The following is a 20,122-nucleotide window of genomic DNA, read 5'->3' as shown; positions in this document are numbered from 1 at the left end:
GTCCTTAAACTGTAGTCCCAATGGCCTCTGTCATAGAGATCAGGCCAAAAACTTGGTCAGATTTCCTTGGAGAGGGAATCATGGTGTAGATGGTGAAACTAACACTGGCCTGGAAACCAGGGGACTGGAATTCAAGATCTGGCTCTACTGCTTATTATCAATCTGACCTTAGAGATACCCCTTCCCTTCACTGGGCTTCTGCTCCTTCATCTAGGACCATCTCTAAAGTCTTTTCCACATCCTCGAGTGGATATGGAGTGGAATAGAGTAGAACTTCTTTAGTTAAGTTGGGTTGGAACTATGGCAATGGTATTTTCTCACCCCTCTTCCTCCTTCAAAGTTAGTGTTGGTTTTGATCTTAGCTTTAACTAGCCCACAACCTGACTAGGGTTCAGAAATAACACCTGCTTCAGTTAACAGCAGTTCATTTCCTGTATTGAAATGAAGTCAATTTTCATTTTTATTCCTATGCAATGATTTCTGACTTGTTATTGAAGAAAGTATTATGTGTGCATACACATGTGTATGTGAAGCAGAATTCTGACTCATCAATCCACCTTTGTCTCTTTCATTATTTAATCCCAAATCATATTTTCCAGCATTGGTTGTTATTGCTTTTTAATCAATTTCCATTTTCTCACTAAAATCATCATGCATCAAGGTATCCATTGTCTTATTTCAGAAGATCCTTGGGCAAGTTCTTTGTAAACTTTTCCTATTTCACCCTCTGTAAGAAATGTTGGCACATAAGTTGGAACTACCTTTAATGCTCTACCTGAGCTCTAAGATGATCAAGTGTCCCTTGAAATGATGTTTTTGGGCTCTGGGCACAAAATAAAGCCAACTGTTTTGTTCACCTTCTCCAAGGAGAAACTGTGAACCAAGCAATCCAGCAAGCACTTATTAATCATTTACTATGTGCAAAGCATGGTAGGTGTGAGCAAACTACAACATATAACCAAAAAAGGAACTTTGACAAGGAACTGGAATAAAGGGTACCTATCACTCCAGAAATGCATGGTTGGAGGAAATGATGAGTTGGTCACATGATGAGTGGTCAGCCCAAGAGCTCCACAAATATCCTCCAGATAGTAGGAAAAGGGAAGGAAGAATTCCAGTTTGTTGAGAAGACTCTCAACAGTGTAATTATGGGAGATGTGGACAGGAGTCACACAGGATAGGCAGGCATGGATGATTGTGATCTGCCTTTTGAGAGGTCGAATGTTGCAGTGGAAAGGGTGCTGGATATGAAATCAGATGATTTGTGTTCAAATCCCAGCTTCCTACTTACAGCCTGTGTGTAAGCAAATCACTCAGGCTATTTTGGCTTTAGTTTTCTCACCCTTAGAGGTCTTCAAGCAAAAGACAGATGGCCACTTCTCAGATAAGTTGTAAAATGGGTCTTTTTTTCAAGTACACATTGGGCAAGATGGTCTCAAAGATCCTTCCATAATTCTTTGATTTCTTTAACTTATGACCAACCTACTGATGACAAGCTTTCCACACCTAGATAGACTGATCCTCCAACAAAAGATTCTATCTAGAATCCAGGTGGGAATGGAATTATCTAGATAAGTCTACTATCCTTTGCCGGAAGTGCCAAATTGATAAGATCACAGATACATTTTGAATATTTGAAAGTGACAGACACCAAGCTAAACACTGGAAGAAAACACTCCTCTCCCCATAAGCTTCAAGGAGTCTATAATCTTCCACTTAGCTTCAGTGTCTTTTGTCTTCTGATTTCATTGATAGTGAATGTGTTAATATTGACATAACTCAGTCTTAGAGTCTTCTCATAGCACATTCATCATTAAACAAAGATCTCTCATTTGAGTACTATTAGTCTATTACAAATTAACATTAATGTTTGCAGATGGTCTAAAAACGATATAATTCTTAGCACCTTCTATCCCCTCTTCAACCTCTCTGTCAACATTACTGTAAAAACAAAAAGGAACCACACAGGACCATTTTTAAATTTGTCTTTGTTTCATGGATCGCCGTGGCCAAATTCATCACCTGGAACTTGTTCATCTATTTGCACATTTTAAGTCACAAAATCCATCATTTCTGGAATAATAGCTGTCTGGAGGTATTTGAAAGGCTACCATGTGCAAAAGAGTTTAGACTTGTTCAGCTTGACCCTGGAGGGCAAGCAAGTTGCAGAGGGGCAAAGTTAGACTTGATGTTGAAAGAAATTTCCTGCAATTAGAGATATCTCAAAGTGGAAAGAACTACCTTTAAAGGGAATGAGCTTCCCCTCATTAGAGGTCTTCAAGCAAAAGACAGATGGCCACTTCTCAGATGAATTGTGGAGTGGGTCCTTTTTCTAGTACAAGTTGGACAAGATGGTCTCAGAGATCCCTTCCACGATTCTTTGATTTTTTTGACCTATGGCCAACCTACTGATGACAAGCTTTCAACTCCTAGATAGGCTAGTCCTCTAACAAAAGATACTGTCTAGGACCGGGGTGGGGGGTAGAGGGGAGATATTTTTCATCACAAGATATTCCCTTAATAAGGGGGTTTGTTCTGTGAAGATTGGATTCAGTCAAAGGGCTGCACTTGAGGACCTGGAGGGCAACATCTGGCCTGGAAGCCACAGGTTACCCATTCCTGGTCTAGGACCATATTCAAAGGCTTTCTAGCATTATAGCACCTTTCAGAACCTATACTTTACTAGCCAAATTTCCAAGTTCCCAGGATTAACACCCCCAACTATAATGAAGCCTCAAAGTAAGGCTTTGTAGAGAGGCTCTATGTTCTCTATAGCAGGATTTCTTTTTGATTTCAAAGAATTTTTCCTAGAACACATGACATTTGGCAACCTGAGACTGGTCTATTTGCTTATTTTAAGCAATAAGAAAGGAGCCATGTAACAGAGAGAAAGTAGCTGCAAATATCTGTTTCTACATTCCTATGTGTGCTCTTCTTTGTAACATTCTGGCTCAGTGCTGATATATATCTCCTCCTCTGTGTATCTCTTTGTGATTAATTGTCGGTATTCATAGTATACAGCAAAGGAAGAAAAAGTATTGTGCCTTGGAAACAGTTTTTCCTAAACCAAAATTCAAGAGTGCTAGAAGGGTCTGCTGGAAGGGGTGAGTATGATATATGTAGTAAAAAGCCCTCGAGACTAGGAGTCAAGACACCTGGATCTGAAGCAAGAGACCTGATTCTTCCTTGCTGTTCTATAGCTCTATAAACTTGCGCAAGTCACTTTCCTTTTGCTCCACAGCCTCAGTTTCCTCTTTTGCAAAATGAAGGGGTTGGACTACATCTCTAAGGTCCATCCCAGCCCTAATATTCCATGATCCTGTGACTTTGGTTTTATCTGGAACCGGAATTCATGGGTTCCAGTCTAGGCTCTGTGATTTTACTACCCACGTCACCCTTGGGCAAGTGACTCAAACTCTCCGAGCCTTAACTACCTTATCTGTGAATTTGTGTGGCTTCCAGGTGTGACCTGGAACAAATTATTTAATTTTCCTGAGCTTCAATTTCCTCATCTGCAAAATGAGAGGGTTGAATTGATCAGGCATCATATGAGTTCCTTTTCAGTACTAGATCTATGATACAATGATCTATCATTTTTCTTTCAAGGAAATGGATTCACCAGGTGACATTGTCTGGGCACTATTGGAAACAGAAGATATCTACCCTGAAATGTATTAGATTGTCAGGTCCTTGAAGGCAGGGACTGTCTTTTGCTTTTCTTTTTATCCCTATCACTTAGTCCAGTACCTGTCACATAGTAGGTGCTCAGTAAATGTTTGGCAGCTGACTGAGAAGAACTTCTAACCTGAGGCAAGAATTGCTAAACAAAGGTCACATGTAGGAGATGAAGACACTTAGCTAGCCTAACACCTCCTCTCCACTCCAGAGATGCAAACAGTGTTTTGTGGACAAGGTTAAGTGCGAAAAAATGGGACGCAGACAGAAAGACGAACAGCTAGATGACCAGTGTTGGATGACCAGTCAGCACAGTGCCTGGCACACAGTAAGTGCTTAATAAATGCTTGTTGATTGACCAAATGGGCAGACATACATGAGTATATTCTTCCTCTTCTACTCCATACTCAACCTATACTCCTTGCTCTTGCCCCAATTCCCCAAAACTCTTGGACTGAGGACCACTCTGTCTCCTTGCCCTTGCCACCAATGTTTACCTAGCCTAGATGGATAGGCTCTTCCTTACCCTTCATTCACTCAAGGAAGAGACCAGGACTTAAAAACTAACTTACAAATTAAGTAACAGTTTAAAAAATAATCCTAACCTAACTGGTCTGAGGGGAGGATTTTCCTTGAAGGCAACTAATCTGCCAATCTAGGCCTGGCTGCATCTCTTGACCAGACATCATGCTGCCCCTTCCTTGGTCCAGGGACTGGGTTCTTTCCACTTTACCAAGCAATTCCATATTGGCAAATTCTCCACATGCCTCCCACTAATTTCTAGGGTCAGCATTTCCTGGCTCTACATTAGCAGGATCTCATCTAGACTGATGAGTCATCACTTAGATCTCTTCTTTTCCATCCCAGGAAGACTCCTCACCAGTTCATCACATCCTACATAGGGGAAAAGATCCTACAATTCCCACCCTGGGCAAGGGAAGAAAGCTGGGAGTCATTTCCTCCAGGGAGAGGGTGAGGAAAGGGGCTGCTCCAACCCAGTTCTAGCTGGCAACGCTGGGTTGGGGGATGGGGGGAGGAACAAAATGAGGAACCCAAGTGTGGAGGCAGTTTCCCAATTAGGTGACTGAGGGGGAGGAGGAGGAGGAGGCTGGGATCTGAAGCATGGAGGGGGAGGCCAAGAGCAGGCTATTTTTAGAGCTTCCACGTTGGCTTCCTTAACAAGACTCTGCTAGAATTGAGAGAAAAGAAGGCTCTGGCTCCAGCCAATCAGCAGTGCCAATCAGGGGATGACACAAAAATAGCCCCTTCTACCTAGAATTTGAACCCAGGGTCTCTGGCTGCCCCTATGGCTTCCTCTTTTTGCCCCCAGGGGAACTAGGGAGATCAAGTCAAGTTTCCTTCCCCCAGCAGAGGTAAGCCCTGCTACAGTCCTGCTCCAGAAAGACCCCAATAATAGCTACTCATTTACATGCTGCTTTGCATATCATTTGCATGGCATTCATACATCATTGGAATAAACTAAAATCCTACCACCAACACACACACACACACACACATATACACACACACACACATACACACACACACACACACACACATACACACACACATACCCTCCAAGTCACTGCTAAGCCCCTTAGACCCCAAAATCTACCACATACAGGGGCAGACCTTAGAGAAATTCCAAGTATTTGGAGCCCAGTACCCCCATCCCCAGGAAGAAAGTTGCTATTAACCTCTTGGAAAAGCTAAGTGAGATTCCCATTTCAGAGAGCCTTGGAATAGAAAGGAAATTGAAGAAGACAATATAGAATCAAAAGGCATCACTGATCATGGGAGCACTAATGGTAGTTATTTCAGGCACTGTGGTATAGGCGTGTGGGGGAGGGGAGAAGGATATGTGTGGAAATATTGGGAGGCTGAGGGTAGCCTTCTTCGTAGCCTTCACATTACATCAAGACCTATATGTAAAATAAATCTGAACCTGTAGTATCCACTGATCGATCCAACCAGTCCTTCCTTAGTCCAGTTGTTAAGCCTAACCTAGAAAAACCATAAGCTGAGCTTCCTGACAAGACCTCTCTGAAAGAATTCTATTTCCTTTATGAGCTTTTCGGTGAATGGATTGTGGAATCTCTTGTGGTTCTTCTGCTATTTCTGGAGCTGGAGGGTGGAGGGAACCAGTGCATTGTTCAAGCCCTCTCTTAAGCCCTCATTCCTGCAATATGGCTAACCTACCTCCTCTCCCAGTGGCCAACCAGTAGAAAGAACACCAGCTCAGGATCAAGAGAAGAGACATGGATGTGTCCTATACCTGCCACCTGTGTGACCATGGGTAAATCATTTAGCCACTCTATGTCCATTTCTTCATCTGTAAACTAAGGAAATTGGACCCAATGATCTTGAAGTTCCCTTCCATCCCAAAATCTATGCTTTTATATTAAACTACAGAAGACCAAATCCCAGAATTCTGTGTTGCCCTCTATCATAGGTTCCCAAAGTGAGAGCTACCACCCTCTAGGGGAAGCTGGAATCATTCAAGGGGTGGAAGTAGCCTCAGGTGCATTTGGGGTGCCTTGAATAAAAATGAGGGGGCAGTGGAAGCATAAGGAAAGAAGAGAGGATGTGAAAATTTTGAAAAATCATTGGTACATATTTCATCTGTTGCGTAACAGAGTGAAAGTTGTAGTGATTACATTGTTTTCCAAATAAACACATAAAATGCAAGTTATAACCCATCGGTGGTCAAGTCCACCAACAGATCTTAAGAAGATAATGTTGGCAGGTAAGCACATGGCACATGGTAGGGAAGTCCAGCATGCATTGGCAGGAATATATGTGTGTAATGACTTGTTAACAATATGATGCTATATGGTTATATGACACAATATTTCATCATCAAAATTTCAATGCAGGAAAGAAAAGCACAAACTTACAATAAAATATTAAATTTAAGATGCATTTTTTAAAAATATATTTTTTTAAATGATGCAAATTAAAGGGTTAAAGAAAGTAGATTTCCAGGGGGGCACTGAGTAATTTTTTTTAAAAAAAAGGGGCAGTAAGTCAAATAAGTTTGAGAACATCTGCCCTCTATGAAAGATTTCCTTTCATATTGACATCAAACCATAAATGACTAATCTTTGGATTTGGTCACTCAATCAACTCCAAATCTACCTAAATTTGCTATCACCTAACCTATGTCTCTCCATCTTTTCCATAAGAATATCTTGAGAGATTTTGTTGAATGCCTTGCTAAAATCTAGGCAAATATTTCCTTGATCTACCCCATTCAGTAACCTTGCTAAAAAAGAGAAATTAGGTGAATCTGATGTGAGGTTTTCTTAATAAAGTGATGCTGACTTTTCACGACCCATTTCTTCCTTCTCTAACTGGTCATTACCCATCCCTTTACTAATCCAGTCTAGGTTTTTTCCAAGAATCAAAGTCCAGCTCCCATTCAACAAAGCCAATTTCCTTTCTTTGTTTTTTTGTTGGAAAGTCAGGACTCCATTTGGCTTCCTCTGATCCTGTGCATTCCCTATTTTCCCATGATCTTTCAAGATCTTCCACCAACAGCAGCTCAGTAATAACATCTGTTGTCTGGGCTGGGTGTCACATGATCTCATCTAGATCAGGTAAGCACCCTTTTTTTCTTTATTTATCTTGCCAATCAAATGGAGGCATGCTGATAAATATTTAACAACCAATTCTTGAAATAAAAATGTATGCAGGACACACTTTTAAATTTAATCTTCATTATTGGCTCTTGAGAGTTCAAATCCAGTCCCTCAAACCCTTGGACTATTCAACTTCCATCAGCTTACATCTTCCATTTGCTTACATCTTTCCCAATACAAAGACTGTTGCCTTGAGCAGAGAAAACAGGGAAAAATGTGGGTGAAGTGGCTCTGCATTTTTCCCCACTATCAGTTATGACAACCCCATCGACCCTGTGGAGTGGTCTTATCTCTCTTTTGATCATTCTCCTTTCCCCAAAGCAGATTTTAAAAAGTCAGTACTTCATGCAATCCTTTGCTTTCCTCACTAGCTTTCAGCACATTCAGAGCTTTAGCAATTCAAATGTCACTCTTCCAGGAAGCCACCAGGTCTCGAAGTCATCTTCAGTTACCTGTCCTTGTTTTCTTTCCTATATACTTTTAAAACAGTAAGCTGAATCTTAAGTTCTTTATGCATCTAAATCAATCTCTTTAAGTAATTGTCCCTTTTCTACCCATTGGGATTGTTTACCTTTGTGTCTTTAGATTTTCATTATTGAGAGCTTCCCATACCTCTTCAACGCACTACCCCTACATAAGTTTGTTTCATGGGGTTCTACCAATTCTTTCTCCAAATGCTTTGAAATCTGCTCTTTCCAAGTCTAGGATGCATGCCAGACTCTTTCTAGATTTCTTCTCCTTCTCCTTCACAAGTTCTGAGATGGTGGATCCACTTTCTCTCAAGGTTAGAATTTTACCCCAGCAATCCATCCCTCTTTGTTGGCAAGAATCAGGTTTAGATAAAATTTCCCCTTGTTGACTCCTCTACCTTTTGAAGTGGAAAATTGTCATTAAGGAAAGTAGGAAAGTAAAAAAAATTATCAGTTGTTCAGTTGATCTTGTGTGGGAGGGGAAAGAGAGACAGACAGACAGACAGACAGACAGAGAGAAAAGAAAGGAGAAGAGAGAGCATGAAGGAGAAAGGAGAGAAAGAGAATTCCACATAAGATAGATAACTGAAGTCTTATCCACCCCCATCACTCCTATACCATGGTTCTGTGGCAGTTTGTAATCTCTTTCCAAAAGTCCTTTCTCAATTTCCTTTTTCTGTCCAGTTGGTCTCTAGCATAATCTGTTTCTGCCTTTGTTAATCTACATTTACATGCTCTCTGTAATGTTTCCCCCACTATGGTGGCTGGATCCTCTCACATGAATACACCGTATTTTTTTAAGTTTAATAATATTTTATTTTTCCCCAGTTACGTCAAGAAAATTTTTAGCATTCATTTTTACAAGATTTTGAGTTCCAAATTTTTCTCCCTCCTTCTCTCCCCTCCCTTCTTCTGAAAATGGTAGGTAGTTTGATATAGTTTATACATGTGCTATGATGTAAAAATATTTCCATATTAGTCACAGTTTTGAAAGACGAAACAGATCAAAAAGGGGGGGGAACCACAAGAAAGAATAAAATAAGTGAAAGAAATATGCTTTAATTTACATTCAGAGTCCCTAAGTTCTTTATCTGGATATGGATAGCATTTTCTTTTGTGAGTCCTCTGTACTTGTCCAACATCATTGTACTGCTGAGAAGAGCTGAGTTATTCGTAGCTGATCATCACACAATGTTGCAGATAGTGTGTACAATATTTTCCTGGTTCTGCTCATTTAACTTTGCATTGGTTCATATAAGTCTTTCCAGATTTTTCTGATGTCTTTCTGTTTGTCATTTTTTATTGTACAATAATATTCCATTACATTCATATACCACAACTTGTTCATCCTTTTTCCAGGTGATAGGCAGTCCCTTCATCCCTCCAGGCATTTTCAATATTTTTTCACCACAAAAAGGACTACTATAAATATTTTTGCACATGGAGATCAGTCCTTTTTCCTTTTTTATGATCTCTTTGGGATACAGGTCTAGTAGTGGTGTTGCTGAGTCAAAGAGTATACACAGTTTGGTTGCCCTTTGGGCATAGTTCCAAATTGCTCTCTAGAAAGATTGGATCAGTTCACAACTCCACCAACAGTGCATCAGTGTCCCAATTTTCCCACATCTTCTCCAACATTTATCATTTTCCTTTTTTGTCATATTAGCCAATCTGATGGGTATGAGGTGGTATCTCAGAGTAGTTTTGATTTGCATTTCTCTAATCAAAAGTCATTTAGTTCACGTCTTCATATGCCCATAGATAGCTTTGATTTCTTCTTCTGAAAACTGCCTGTTCATATCCTTTATCCATTAATCCATTGGGGAATGATTTGTATTCTTATAAATTTGATTCAGTCTCTAGATATTTGAGAAATAAAGCCTTTATCAAAGACTCATGCTTTAAGGATTGTTTCCCAGCTTTCTGCTTTCCTTCAAATATTGGTTGCATTGGTTTTATTTATATAAAATCTTTTTAATTTAATATAATCTAAAATCTCCATTTTACATTTTGTAATGCTCTCTATCTCATGTTTGGTAATGAATTCTTCCTCTCTCCATAGATCTGACAGGTAGACTATTCCCTGTCTTCTAATTACTTATGGTGTCACCCTGTATGTCTAAATCATGCACCCATTTTGACCTTATCTTGATACATGGTGTGAGATATTGGTGTATACCTAGTTTTTATTCTATTGTTTTCCAGTTTTCCCAGTTTGGTCAGATAATTCTTATCCCAAAAAGATGGAGTCTTTGGGCTTATCAAACACTAAGTTACTATGGTCATTGACTACTGTGTCTTGTGCACCTAATCTATTCCACTGATCCTCTGTTCACACGAATATATCTGCTTAATATACAAAGCTACTTATTCACCACTCCCCCTCTACCTATCCATTTTCTTGTAAATAAGGTGGGTCCTTCCCAATATATATGATGGCTATGAATCCCACTTCATACCAAGGTTCAGCAAGGCCTATGAGGTCAAATATACACCCTTCTTTTAGGATTTGTATTTAACCTTGCTTGTTTCCCATATTTTGTATATTTGTGTATAGTATAGATATCAAAAACTATGGGTTTTATGACTACCTCCTTTGGTAGATTTTAACTCCTATAATCTTGTGGATATCTCAAATGCTATCCATCTTCTGATAACATAGCTACTCTTTGGTGTCTCAGTTGGTAAATATATATAGGCAATTTTCTCCTTCCCTTTCCTTTTCAGTTTAAAGATTTTCTGATTAAATTTGCAAGACTACAGGCAAATCCAATTTTATCAGTCTAATTTAGTTGTACTCCAAGAACCCATCATTCCAATATTGTAAGCAATAGTCCTGAAATCCAGTTTCTACTCTTGTTCACCGTCTCCTTAACCAGCTTCTTATTTCCCAAATCTGCCTTTCTTGTCAAAAGCTCTTTTCTTCAATGGGCATCAGTGATGAAAACAACTGGAGGCACTATGGTGTAATGGAAAGACTGCTGGATTGGAAACAGAGGACATAAATTTGAAACCCAGCTCTGTCACTTACTACCTGTGTAACTGAGCAAATCACTTAAAATTCTCTGGACCTCAGTTTCCTGATCAGTAAAATCAGTCCAATCAACTCCTCCATGATTCTCTGAATCTCTCTGAGCCTTGGTTTCCTCTTCTATAAAATGAAGGAATTGGACTAGATGGTTTTTGAGGCCCCTTATAGATCTATACTCCTAAGGAGTTCAATTTCTCGCCCAAGACTTCACTTTAGCAATACTTTCTAGGTTCCTCTAGACCACATCATCTGTGTCCACATATATTACCAGAATTGAATAGTAGGCATCCAGTTTGATAAGTCTGTCACATCTTAGATTCATGCCTTGGAAAGACAGAGAACTTCTCCCGGTCATCACATCCTGTCAACAAAGAGTCACCAGCTACAAATTGTGTCTATGTCCTTTAACTCACACCGAACAATCTCACCCAATAGTACCTAGCCTCAAATCACCCTTACCTGAAGGACAGGCTGCTGCTTCCTTCTTCTCCTCCAAGTGGAATCCATGTACATCTTTAGATAAAGCCTCACACTTCTCTCTTAGCTACAAGTTTTCAGTGGTCCTTCCTCTCCTTCTCCTCTGTGTTCCATTCTTGTAATTGCCAACCCCCTCTGCCTCTTCATTAGAAACATCCCAACACTTAGAGCTAGGCACAAGTGGAACTAGATGCCTCAGAAAGTAGGGGGAAAGAGGAACCATATTTTGAATATGGAATATGGAAGACACAGGATGAGTAACCACTTATTGTCCAAGTTATAAAAAGAATTCCTTCTGGGGTACAGGTTGAGCTAGATGATCATAGAGGTCCCTTTTAACTTGAAATTCTATAATTCTTTTGGTGTAGTGGTGATCGTTGTTTTCTTTCTTTGAGAGATATTTGGCCAGAAAAAGAAGTGGTCCCGTCATTCAAAAAAGAACAACCAACAATAAAATGGATAATTCATATGCTTTATCATTAGCATCTGCACAATGTCAAAAGATCTAGAGGAAGGGCTGACCACCATGTTGGGCCACCCCCCTGTGTAGAATTTGCCAGAGGGCATGGATCAGGAGTCACATAGGATAAAGATAACAAAGATGAATTGCATTCTCTTCACTGGGAGTGCCTACACTGATGAGATCACAGATTCAGTGAAACAACAGTGCCACTCACCAGGTGTGTATGTAGGGAAAGTTACTTAATCTCTGTTCCCTCATCTATAAAACTAAGATAATAATAGCACCTTCCTCACAAGGCTGTTGTGAGGATTAAATGAAATAACATTTGTAAGACACTTTGCAAGACTTAACACAAACTGTAAGTGTAAAATATTACCAACATATTCCTGTCAGACATGTCCTTGAACATGTCCTTCAAACCACTTACTGCATTAAAGTCTTCATTGGTAATGCACTGAAGCCGGCTTCCACCTGCCATGAGTCTTTCAAATCTAATTGGTTTTATACAGAGAAGCGATCCTTCGGGTCACTGCTATTATATTTCTCTTGAGATTATACTATTTCATAATCCACAGCCAAATAACATCTCAGGAAGATTTGGGCATTGCAAAGATGGTCTCTGCTCCCCATTGGGGAATGGCTTAACGAACTGGGACATGAATATAACAGAAAATGATTATATCATAGGAAACAATGAATATAAAGCTAGGAAATATGGAAAGGTCTATATGTACTGGTGCAGGTAAAATAAACAAAGCCAAGAAAAGCACCTACATAATGACCACAACGATGGCAATTGAAAGAATACTGAAACAAAATCGAACATTGTATAACAATAGTGACTAAGTGTGTCACTGAGGAAGAGATGAGGAAGCCCTTCTTCAAAGACGCAGGGGACTCTGGGAGTTGAGGATCACACGTATTCTCAGACTTCACTGAATTGCATTTTTGTCATTTTAATAATAGCAAGTATCTATATAGTTCTTTAATGTTTGCACTTTACAAATATTATTAAATTAAATTATAATAAATTATCAAATTGTGTAAATTAAAGCATTTTATAAATATTCTCTCTTTTGATTCTCAAGATAATTCTGTGAGATAGATGTCATTTTTATCTCTATTTTCCAGATAAGGAAACAGATTAAGAGATTGAGTGACTTGTCCAAGGTCAAACAAGCTAGTATGTGTCTGAAGCAGTATTTGAACTCAGGTCTTCTTCACTCTCAATTCTAGCACTCTGTCCAGTGTGTTAATTTACCTGAAAAATGCGTTGGTTTTTTTTTAATTTTTCATTCTTTGTTGTAGGAGAACACATTGTATGGTTAGGAAAGGAGGGGACATATTCAGAAATGAAGATAAATTTAAGATAAAAGTATCAATTTTTTTTGTTTTTAAAAAATATCATAAAAAGATGAATTTTGGCAGAAGCAAGCAACTGGAGATCTCTGAAAGCACTTTGTGGTTTCCCACATCCAGCCCAGTTCCTTACTAGTCAACTTTTCTGTTGTTCAGCTGTTTCCATCATGTCTGACTCTTTGTGACCCCATTTTGGGGTTTTCTTGGTAAGGATACTGGAAAAGTTTGCCATTTCCTTCTCTAGCTCACTTTACAGATGAGGAAACTAAGGCAGATTTAAAGGGACTTGCCCAGGGTCACACAGCTAAGAAATGTCTGAGGTCAGATTTGAACTCACATCTTCCTGATTCCAGGACAGGTGCTCTATATACTGCACCACCTAGCTGCCCCTGCCCACTTCCTCATCTCCAAAGGTACAATCGTAGGTCTAGAACTAGAAAGGACAGCCAAGGCCTTTTAGTCCCAACCCCCTCATTTTACAGATAACAAATCTAAGGTCCCAGAGGGCAGGTGCCTTACTGAAGGTCACCCAAGTAGTAAATATCCTCAGATAGATCCCTGATTCTTCTCACTAACACCACACTGCTTCCCCATCTATGCCTCCATTTTCTAGGATTTCCATAGTAAATTCTAGGATTTATTTACAATGAAAGTGAAAATATACACACTCAAGCACAATACATGGGATCAAGTCATTAATAATTCACACAAAACAATTCAGCCAGAAGAGGATCTCACACTTGTGACTCTCAGATCTTGAAGTTTTCTAATTCAGGACAGCCCCCCAAGTTTGTTCCTCCCTAGAGTCTGTTGTCTATCATGAGCCCTTTTGGCAGTGTAGGGAAGACCTTCTCAGAATAATGCTTATTAACTACATTAAGAATGGAAGGAAATAATAAATTTCAACTAGATATAGGTCAGTCAACCACTACAACAAAAAGAAATACCTTCTATGTACTAAATGTGTGTTAGTGAAAATTACAAACAACTTTTTTTCCCATCCAAGTTCATGAACTCCTCTGAAATTGATCAATAAACTCTGAGGCCTGAGGGGTTATCTATCAACTGCAGGTTGGCATCCCCTTCTCTAGTTTAAAGGAAAGAACTTCACATAGATAATCAGAAGACTTCGGTTCAATCCCCAATCTGCCACTCATGTGCCCTTAAGCAAGTCATTGACATTTCTGAGCCTAAGATTTCTCATCTCTAAAATGAGGAAGTAGACAAGATTGCCTCTAAGGAAGGCTTCTTCCAGATGTAGAGGTATTCTCCAAGGATTTGATCTATAAAATGACCCTCTATGGTCCTTTCAATCCTAGTTCCATAAACCTATATATAACATCTTCCATCCCTGATCATTTGAAATATTGTGTCTCATTCTGAGTACCTCATTCAAAGAGGTGCATTGAGAGACTAGAGTATGTCTAGATGGTGGTCAACTAGGAAATGTGTCATTCAAAGAACAGTTGAATAAATGGGTATGCTGAAGTGATAAAAGAGAATTAGGAGGGATGTGATTCATATCATCAAAAAGCTGGAAAGTTGTCTGTGGAAGAGAATGTAGGCCTGTTCCCCATGTAGCTCCAGAGGGCAGAACTTACCAGTGAGGGTAAGTTTCAAGGAGACATTTCAGGTAAGGAAACATTTCCTAATAGTTAAAACCATTCAACAATGGAACAGGCCACTTCAGGAGAGAGTAAGCTCCCTGTCACTGAGGATGCTGGGGATCCTGCAGAGAGGATTCTTACATTAGGCAGAAGATATTTGGATCTGGGGAAGATGACCTGCAGGATATAGGGAATCTTGCCTTCTGCTCCCTTTTTATTTTTCCTTGGGAGAGGCAATATCATTGACCCAAACACCCTGCCATTCATCTCCATGACCCAGTTGTCTCTAGAGACAACTCTAGAGTTGTCCTCACCATCTCTGAGAAAAGGGCATCAGTCTAGCTGGTGGGAAGAGTGAGATGGAGGTTTCTGTATCCCTGTGTCTTACAGATGACCCTCAAGGTTCTGCCAAAGAGGGTCTTAGGACAGGCAATGACTTGCCTAAGGGCGTAAAACCATAGGATCATAGATGTAGGAAGTTCAGAGGCCATTTTACAGATGAGGAAACTGAGACCCGTGGTGGTGAAGGATTTGCCCAATGTCATGCAGAGAGTCACGATTTGAATCCAGATTCTCCAACTCTAGCACCAGTGTTCTTTTGACTATACATCATCCAATGAGTCCATGGCTTTGCTGGGATCAGAGCCAAACCTCACAAAGCCTGGTCTTGCTCTCTCTCCCTCTCTCTTCCACAGGCTCCTCAAAGCCTACTCACTGACCCCAAGAATGTGTTTGAAGTCTCTCTTTCTCCAAGTTCACCAAAACCAAAGGAAACATTTGTTTTTTCTTTCTGTGAGTGAATTCTGCTTCCTTGATATACTGTCCCATCTGGACAGAGAATGGTTTTTGTTTTGTGCTGCTTTGTTTTTCCCCACAGAAACCTAACCACAGTGACAACTCCTGGCCTGTTCCCTCCTCTAATCTTCTTTATTCAAAAAGAATCCTGGGAGTAACTTCTATCCCCAGGATCTACAGGTCATGTGGGAAACACATTGGTTAATGGTCCCAGGGGCACATCCCAGGCCAGGTATCATTTCATCTTCCTTTCTCAGCCAATTCTATAAATAGTAAAACAAAAACAAAACAAAGAACAGTCCCTACCCATCCTTCAAGGCTACCTCAGGAGCCACCATGTCCATGGAGCCTTTTTCCACTTCCTTTCACCCCAGCCCAAAGCATTTTCTCCCTCCAACTTTTTCATGATAGTTTGCCAAAATCTGGTCCTTGAAGACAGTGTTGTGGATAAAGTGTCAGACTTGTATATAAGAAGACTTGATTTCCTATCCCACCCTCCCACCCTGACCTTCATACTTACTGGCTATATGACCATGTACAAATTATTAACCTCTCTGAGCCTCAGTGATCTAATCTGCAAAATGAGAAATCTTACATATGTGCAGTTGGATTTTTTACTATAAAAGCAGGACTTCACATTTAATCCTTGCTAAATAAGATCATAAAATCAATCATAGAACATTAGAACTAGACATTACATATTTTGGAGTTCAATTCTCTCATTTTACCAATGGGGAGACTGAGACCTAAGAGAGAAAATTACTTTCCCAAGATCACCAAAGAGAGCTAGGGCTCAATTCCCTGACTCATAGCATATTCCTTAATTCCAGTGTTTTCAGATATTTTTAGATTCTGAAGTTGTTATCCAATACATTGTCCAGTCTCACTCCAACCAGCTTCACATCATCATTTGAGGAACATGTCCTCTCTGTCTTAAAGCAAGTCACTGAAAAAATGTTGAATGAAACAGGGCTCAGGATGCAAAATGCCTCCCTTTGGTTGATGCTGGACCTATAGCAAGGTTATAACTAGATATTCTGATGCTTGAGGGGAGGGGAAAGGTGGCACTACCTTGATCTAAGGGACCACTTCCCAGCCTGTCTTGAGGTTTCCGTCCTGAATGATGGAAAGAATTACTTCTTGGGCAAGGATTGTTTCTTGTTTTTTCTTTTTCCCCTCAATGCCCAATTGTATTTGGTACATAGCAATAGCTTAATAAATACTTTTTAATTGTTTGATTGACTTGCACAGCCAAGCTTATGACCTCAGGGAGTCTGTGGATTTCAAGTGCCTTCTTTCTCTGAGCAGTTCACTGTTTTTCTTGAGCCATGTTCATCCTCTCTCAGATGGAATATGGAATGAAGAAGAACATCCCCTTCCAGGAGCATCCTAGCTCCCTATCCCCAGCTCCTCTCCACAGGTGGATGGATGGTACTCAGGTGACTACTTCCCAAGCTGCTGCTTGTACCCAGGCTTCCTAGGAACTGCAATACATCTGCCTGGGGCAATACCCGGTTTGGAAGATTAGCCCCTCATCATTCCCTGACTCTTCCTTTTCCTGGGTCCATCCCATCTAGAACCTAACATGTCCTGCCCTTCTCTTGCCCTCTTTTCTAGGTAGAATAACATTATGGTGAAGAAGTACTCCTCTCCCATGTCAGTGCCCTGGGACAAAGTACCTAATGTCTTGCCCTCATTGTATCTCTGACCTGTGACATCTCCTTCATAGGTTGCCATGAGGCTGAAATGAGATAATATATGAAAGGTGCTCTGAAAACGTTAAAACCTAAAGAAAATGTCCACCATTAGAGGCAGCACAATGAAGTATATAGCATTCTGGGTTTGGAATAATAAAGAACTGGATTCACATTTAGCCTCTGACACTAGCTGAATGACCCTGAGCAAGTCACTTAATCTCTGTGTGCTTCAGGCAATACCCAAGGATTTATCTATTGTTCAGTCCTGTCTTACTTTTCATGACACCATATGAGGTTTTCTTGGCAAAGATAGTACAAAGGGTTGCCATGTCCTTCTCTGGCTCATTTTACAAATGAGGAAACTGAGACAAACAGGGTTAAGTGACTTGCCCAAGATCATGCAATTTGTAAGTGGCTAAGGTCAGATTTAAACTCAGGATGATGAGTCTTCCAGGACACTATCCACAACACCATCTAGCTGCCCATTATTTATCTACTGTAAGGGAAACTGAGGAGATTCTCCCCAGCCCCTTGCATGACCACCACGTGACCTGACAGAAGGAATGTAATGCATGACCGGGAGTGCCAAAGGAAATATAAATATTGGAAGAACTAATGAACCATGTAGCTGGAGCAAAATGACCCTTATCTTCAGAGACATGACTCCTTAACAGAGGATGTGCAAATGCTCAAGGATCTGGCTCATCCTTGAACACATATATCAAAATAGACATCTAGAACTCTGGCCGAGTTCCTTCTTTGTTCTATGGGTGTTTCTTCCCTAAAGCTACACGTATAAAGGACCTAGGTGGGAGAGGGATCTTTGGAGGTCTTTTGCTTCAGAAGTGGGGATGCCCGCTTCTGTTGATTCTCCCAGCCAGGATCCTGAATACTGTCCCTTGAAGCCTCCCGGGTCGTGTCAGGTGATGGAGCTCGCCTAACTGGTAATGTATTTCTTCTCTTTCTCTACTCTTTCTTAACTACTATTTATATGCATACACTTGCTAACTTTCACTATATGTAGTACTGTTGAATAAACTGAATTGCCCATTAAAGTTTGTTTGAGTGCGTGCCATTGTAACTTAAGATCTGAACCTAAAGTGAAAGTATTGTGCAGTTCGTAACCCCTTTCGATTACATCTACTCAACCACAAATAGGTTGTGATCTATGGAACTTCTTCAGTGGGGAGAGATCCTACACAACCAGTATAGAGAACCCTCCTCCAAAAGAAATCACAGATCTCTTACATATTACCTGTGTAGACTTTACCTCTGTATCGCTAGGACCTTGCATATATTAAGCCCTTAATGAAGGGTGGTTGAGTGGAGTTGAATTGAGGTGGGGATGAGGAGACAGAGAGGTCCTGGGTATGGTTTGTGATAAAATCTGTTATAACTAAGTCCTTTTTATCATTAATATCTTTTCATAAGGGCTTGAGGTCAACTAGGATGAGGGGACATAGCTGCCTCATTCCTCCTTGGAAGGCTGGTAATACCTCTCACTATCTCCATACGAATTCCAGAACACACTTTCCTTTGTTTCTGCTTGGCATTCTGGGCAAACAGAAGAGTCTAAGCAAAACAGCATGGTGGTCACAAGGCAGGGGTTTCCAGGAGCCTAGAATAAACTACACAGGGAGACATAAGATTTTTTTTCCCTAGCAGCAGAGTAGAATGGTAAGATCTGTGCATTATACAGCTATGGGAGGATAGGCTGAAAAGGAAAGAGACTAGCGGCAGGGAGGCCACAGTCAGGAAGCTAACTCACTAGTCCAGGTGAAAGAGATGAGGCTCTGAGTTAGAGCAGTGAGCACAGGAGTAGAAGGAATTGGACACAAGAAGTCCTGAGATCAAGGACCATACCATATCTCTTACTCATCCTCAGATCTCCAATTGTACTTAAGCAGAATGTTCTGAGCACGATAGAGGCATCAATTATTTGTGAAATAAATGTGTAAGGTTTCTGATTGATATAAGGACAAGTGGAACTGAGCAAAAGTGGAATCAGTTCCTTCTTGAAAGGAAAGAGTAAATAGAATCTAATCTAGGTGAATTCCAGCTCTAAAAGCTAGTGTCTGAGGCAGTATTTGAACTCAGGTCTTAACTCTCAATTCTAGCACTCTATCCAGTGTGCCACCTAGCTACCTGAAAATGTTTTTAATTTTTATTCTTTGTTATAAGACATCACATTCTATATTAGACTCATCCCTTGAAATCCCAGCCCACCCCATTGCTCCACTGGAGCAGATGGATTCTTCTTTCCAGAGTGTTGGAGTCTCAGATCAAATCACATTCTCAGTAAGAGGAGCTGAAGACGTTTAGCCCACCACCTCATTAAAATGTCCACCCCTTCAATTGTTCACCAATTTTCTCCAGTCAGGGGCACCTCCTTTTCCAAAGGTATTGAAGTATTCAGTATCTCCATGTCTTGGTCCACCAAGAGAGACTACTGATCAACAATTTACTATTTGCTAGCCTAATTAATAAGTGATTATTAATTACCCAGAAACTCTGTCTCTTGGGCTTTTCCTTCATTTCAGTTTCCCACAATGCTTGGAGCAAAGAGAACATCACTCATTGGGAGGGACTACCTGGTCTACATTCCCAAAAAGACTGCGAGTGGTGATGGCATCAAGAGAGATCTCTGGTGAGGAACAATTCATAAGACAGGAGAGAAGTGACCTAGCAGTCACATGTGGTGAGTACAATAGAGTGAGCAGCCCAAGCATGCCTAGGGGCATTAGGACATAGAGCTATGGTAGAGAGGCCATATGGAGCAATATGGCATGATGTCCCAAGCCATGGATTCATCATTGACCCATGATACTCCAGAGCTGAGACAAGAGGCTTCAATTATTTTCTAGTCCACTGCAAGAAACCCCTGGAAAACAGGAGGCAGATGACAGT

The sequence above is a fragment of the Notamacropus eugenii genome, chromosome 1 (genome assembly GCF_028372415.1).
Source record: "Notamacropus eugenii isolate mMacEug1 chromosome 1, mMacEug1.pri_v2, whole genome shotgun sequence".
Classification (NCBI taxonomy): Eukaryota; Metazoa; Chordata; class Mammalia; order Diprotodontia; family Macropodidae; genus Notamacropus; species Notamacropus eugenii.
The sequence above is the reverse complement of the archived record's forward strand: the minus strand, read 5'-3'. Positions refer to the sequence as shown.